The following is a 6,000-nucleotide window of genomic DNA, read 5'->3' as shown; positions in this document are numbered from 1 at the left end:
AAGTAACAGCTATGGAGCCCAGAGCCCCTGAGGCTCATTTGCATACTTTTTTAAAGCCTTTTTTTCTTAAAAACAAAACACAATGGCACCTGCCAGAGGGGGCACAACAGTTTGTCAGTGTGCTTGGTTTACAATCCATCATCCTGGTGGTAGATGTCCATTTACCAATATATATTAAGCACTATCCACAACATAGGTGTTAATATATGTTCGATGGGAGTCACAAAACCAGCAGTGGAGCCCCAGACCCATTAGGGATATCTTATTTTTTCGCTTTTTATTTGTAAGTGCCATAAGTGTACATTTCAGAGAGTTACCCAAGACATGAGTTCATGGGGGTCTATAATTTTAGTACTTTTTTGAAACCCCAGCCTGACAGTATAAAATCATCTAATAGACTGTAATGTCTTGTGAGCAGGACCCTCATTCCTATTGTGTGAAATGTTATTATTCCATCATGTCTGATTTTATTGTAAAAGAGAGGACATGTAAATCACAGGTCCTCTAGCAGGTGACTGTATGTCCCCTATGTCATCACAATCACATAAATGTATATCAAAATATCCTACAACATAAATGTACAACATTATAAGTAAAGCACATGTAGCACTGTATAGCTACACGTATGTATATACCACACATAGCAGCACTGTATAGCTACATGTATGTATATACTACACATAGAAGCACTGTATAACATGTATGTACATACTATATATAGCAGCGCTGTATTGCTAACGGTTTGTATATACTACACATAGCAGCACTGTATAGCTACACGTATGTATATACTACACATAGCAGCACTGTATAGCTACACGTATGTATATACTACACATAGCAGCACTGTATAGCTACATGTATGTATATACTACACATAGCAGCATGATACCACTTTTGGGGTTACATGGGGAGGAGTAAACATCGGCTGATATTCACTGTTCAATGTGTTATTACTCCTCAAACAATTCAAACCTTCTATATTTGGCCAGTGTATAGCACAAGCACCTACCTAGAGATAAGGCCAATTTACACATAAAAATAAAACTAAAGTAAAGTAGCAGCGTCTTTATTGGATATATGCATAAACATTACAGGTATATATAAAATACAAAATAGGACAGGGGGGGGGAAATAATGCAGGTATCGGAGTGGGGGTGGAGATGGAAATGCATCACAATGAAAAAATCAAATATCCGTGGGGACAGCAATGGGGGGGCAAAAGTATCACTTAATATCATAAAGTGCATAATGCAAATAGTAGATTGCCACAATGTCTCAACACACCATTCAAAGTGCTAGTGCATATTGGGGGAAAGTACAGGTATATGTCTCCATATTAAACCAAGGTACGTTAAAAAGGTGGAGAGAGCATTGCTTACCCTTAGTGTCTGATGTGTCCCAAGTGTGCCACGGACCGGATGATCCCCAACGCGCGTTTCGGCGCTAGCCTTCGTCTGGGGGAGTGTGTGTGTTACTGGCAAGATTGAGTATATATGGGCCTTGTAGCCTATGGGTTGCACGGACCCTCACCTGTGGACTCCGAAATGTGATCCCGACGGAACTATTGGGCGCACGTCGCACGGAGAAGCGCCGCCTCTCGTCCGAGGTCCGTCCCCGCTCACATGACCCGTCACGTGACGTTAACGTCACTCCGGGGCAGTCAGCTGGGGCGAGCCCTCAGGCAAGAGACGGGGACATCGTACCGCGCGCGTGCGCACACCGAAGGGATGTAATGTAAATAGGTGAGGTGACCTGCAAGCTCATAATACATATAAGAGACTGTGTAACGGTTTGCCATGTCAATTATGATCAGGTATATATAAGGAAATACAGATCGATTACAACAATTGGCATTTTTAACAAAGTAATATAGTGCCAAATGGATGGGTACATAAAAATGATAACATTACTAATGCTACTGTAAGGCGATGAGGTTATCATAATTTGCCATAGGTTACCAACAATACCATTGGGCCAACATTATATATATCATGGAACCAAAAGTCCAAACAGGAGTCTGCATTCTGTAGTGTATTTTATAGTGTGACCTAGAAGTGTGTGTGCAGAAGAAATGTGTGACAGTGTGTCAAAAGTGTTATTGAACACAGTTAGGCGTGTGTGTGCAGAAAAAGTGTGAGACAGTGTCTCATGTGTGTTGAAGTGTACGTATACAATGGGTCCTCCTTAGGGCAATCTCAACACTCACAAAATCAAAATAACCGAAAACATCAAATCAAAAGGTGTGTGTGTGTATGTGAAAACAAGTGTATGGTGTGACTTAGAAGGGGGAGAGAGAGAAAGCGGGTGTGTGTGTGTGTGTGGAGCTGAATGGGGTGAGGGGGAGAGGAAAGGGGAGACAGGGGACATGAAAGAAGTGAAACACTAATGTGTGTGTACATTAACAGTGTGGCTGTGAGGTGTGATAAAGGGTTGTGTGTAATGTTGCAGTGGAAAGACAAAAATGTTGCTAATCAATGTGTGTCTGAAAACAAGGGGGTCACCTTCTCTTAATTGGTTTCGTGAAAAAGAAAGGGGGGGTTGTCGCCTTCTCTTGATTGGTTTCGTTGACAGCCATGATGTTCTAAAATAGAGTATTAGTTCATGTGATCCCATTCTTTGATATCTAGCGGGGAACCTTCAATTGGAGGCCAGTGTGCCAATTGGATCGATGTATCATCATTTCTTCACGATATACAGTCCATAGGAAATGCTTGTGTCAGATGACGGACGCGTCACATTTCTCTCAGAAATATCTTAGTCATGCTACAGGCACCACCGAAAGGGTCTAGAGAACATAAACATCTGTTAAAAACACAATCAACAATTACAATTATTAAAAAGATTAAAAGACCCAGTCTTGCCCAGGTCAGGGGTCAGAGGAATGATGCATAACTCAGAGTTTCATTGAGTCCCAGTGGGTTCAATGTCTGTAGGGTCCAGATCCATCTGGCCTCACATTGTGCCAATTTCTGTGCCACTGGTCCTCCCCTAATATCACTAATGATGTGGTCGATGCCACAGACACGTAGTAATTTAGGATTGCATTCATGAAAGTCCTTGAAATGTCTGGCCACCGGAAGGCCATCTGTGCTGAATTCTGGGTCACTTGCGGCCCGTATATCACGGACATGTTCCCGTACTCTCGTTTTCAATTCCCTTGTCGTTAGCCCTATATATATCATCCCACATGGACACGTGGCGTGATATACCACTGCCTTTGTATTACAACTTATGGTATGTGTAATCTTGTATAGTTGTTCACCTTTTGAATCTGTGAATGTTTCTGTCCGGATGATATTGGGGCAGGCTACACAACGGCCGCATGGCTTGCAGCCCCATTTCGGACCTTTGTTATCTAAAAAGGTCTGGTTTTTCTTCATGATGTAGTGGCTTTTCACTAGTATGTCTTTTAGATTTCTGGCTCTACGGGCTGCTATCCCTGGATATGATGGAATATATTTCTGTATGGTGGTGTCTGATTCTAAAATCGGCCAGTATCTATCCAAGATTTGTTTCATCTGTGACCAATGGGAGTGATATTCTGTAATGAATCTTACCTTTTGATTCTCTTGTTTCTTTTGTTCTGGGTAAAGAAGTTCAATTCTTGGGGTGGACTTGGCCCTATTGTAGGCTTTTCTTAATGATCTTTGGCTATATCCTCGATCTCGAAATCTCTGTCTCAATTCTCGTGCTCGATTCTCAAAACTTTCTTCTGTAGAACAGATTCTTTTCATTCTTAAGTATTGCCCCGTTGGTACTGCATTAATGGTTTGGGGGGGGTGAGACGATGATGCGTGTAGAAGGGCGTTCACCGAAGTCTCCTTCCTAAATACATCCGACTGAAGGTATCCATGGTTATCACGTTCTAAAATAACATCAAGAAAGTCCACTTTATTTCGGTCACACTTGTATGTCAGTTTAATGTTCAGATCGTTGTGGTTTAGTGTCTGAACGAATGATCCAAGCTGCTGGGCCGTCCCCCTCCAGACGATCAGGATGTCGTCAATGTACCGCGCCCAAAATATGACGCGGTCCATGGCGACATCCCGATCGCCCGTAAGGAGGTCCCTCTCCCACAGCCCCAGGAACAAATTGGCATATGAGGGGGCACATGCCGCCCCCATAGCCGTGCCCTGGAGCTGCAGGTAGAAGGAACCCCCAAACACAAACAAGTTGTGGAGGAGGACGAACTCCAGCAGCTGAAGGATCAGATTTCTCATATCTTCCTCTAGAGTGGTGGTCCTCAAGAAAAAGTGTACGGCCCTAAGGCCGTCTTGATGTCGGATACTTGTGTACAATGACTCCACATCAAGCGTGGCCAAAATCATGTCCTCATCCATGTGGATTTCCTCTACCTTCTGTAGGAGCTCTGATGTATCGCGGATGTATGATGGAAGGCATTCTACTATGTCTTTAAGGTAGTGATCTATAAATTTTCCAATGTTCTCCGTTAATCCCCCCTTCCCCGAGATAATTGGTCTGCCCGGGGGATTATTTGAGTTCTTATGCACTTTTGGCAAAAGATACAGTGTTGGGGCCTTCGGTACTTTGACAAACAGAGCATCAGCACATTCTTTAGATATGGTCTTGGACCTTACCGCTCTTTGTAATATGTTCTGTAGTTCTTCTACAAACTTACCGGTCGGATTGAAGGTCAGTTTTTTGTAGCACGTTTTGTCTCTAAGCTGTCTTTGGGCTTCTGCCTCATACATATTTCTCGGCCATAATACAACATTTCCCCCCTTGTCCGCCTGTTTTATAATTGTGTCGTCTAATTTCTTGAGGCGATTAAGAGCTTTGCGCATTTGTGAGGTTAGATTATCTCCCTGTATATCCTTTGGGATTTGTTTAAAGTCTTCTGAGACTAATTTCACAAAAAGCTCTACAGCTGGACAGGCGGACAAGGTGGGAAATCTGCGCGATTTGGGGCGGATGCAAGTTGGAATCTTACCCTCAATAGGTCCTATGTTTCTCGACTCTTCCTCCAGTTCTTCTAAAATCCGCACGGCCTCTTGTTCCATAGTAGTTGGAAAGATATCTTTAGGGTCTTCTAAGTGGAACCATTTTTTGTAAATGAGGGACCGTGCGAAGATGTTCAAATCTTTTATGGCTGTAAAAGCATTAAATCGGGCACAGGGGGAGAATGTTAGCCCTTTCTCTAACACTTGCATCTCATCCTTAGACAGTACATGATTAGTTAGATTTATTACCTTTAATTGGGTGCTCCCTGGGGTGTTCGTGATTGTACTGGAGGTCGTGCTTCGTGTCTCCGGTTTCCGTTTACTTTCTGGTTGATTTTGGACTAATTTCCTTTTTCCACCCTGACCTTGTCGACCTCGTCCATTGTAGTTTGCACCTTCAGTGTGGTCGTTCAGAGATGCGTTAGATGATAAGGATGAGGATCGACTCATGGATCTTCGATTGAAGCGCGTGAAGTATGGTTTACGCCAGCGATACATCCGTTTTTGTTGAAAATCCATTATGTCTCTTGTGTATTTCTTGGCTTTAATCTCTTGGATTTTTTTCTCCCATTCTTTAAAATCTTCGTCCAAACGTTGATTAAACGCTGTCAGGGCATCCTTCGTCATCGACTCAACTAGAGTTTTCCTAACCATATCAATCTCTGCATCAATTTCTATGAGTGTTTTTTTGTTCAACTCAATTAATAATCCCATAAATTTCATAGAACATTCTGTACAATTTGCTTCCCATTTCGAGATCAACTCCTCATCTTCGACAGGAAAGGACGGGAACACCTGTATCCGTAAGCCTCTTGGCACTAGGCCTTGTTGGATATATTTCTCCAGTGATATTTTATTCCACCATATCCGTGTCTTTTTGTGAAGTAATGATTTAAGGTGGCTCTGAGATGCACATACATCCCTCTGACCCTCTGTTTCCAGTGTGATGGGCTCACTCCCAAACACCTGATTCGCCTGCATGAGCCAGGATTGTTCCCTGGCGCTGAAATCCATTGGTCCAGCAACTCCTTTTTTC

This window comes from Engystomops pustulosus, chromosome 6 (genome assembly GCF_040894005.1).
Source record: "Engystomops pustulosus chromosome 6, aEngPut4.maternal, whole genome shotgun sequence".
Taxonomy (NCBI): Eukaryota; Metazoa; Chordata; class Amphibia; order Anura; family Leptodactylidae; genus Engystomops; species Engystomops pustulosus.
This window is presented reverse-complemented; position numbering follows the sequence as displayed.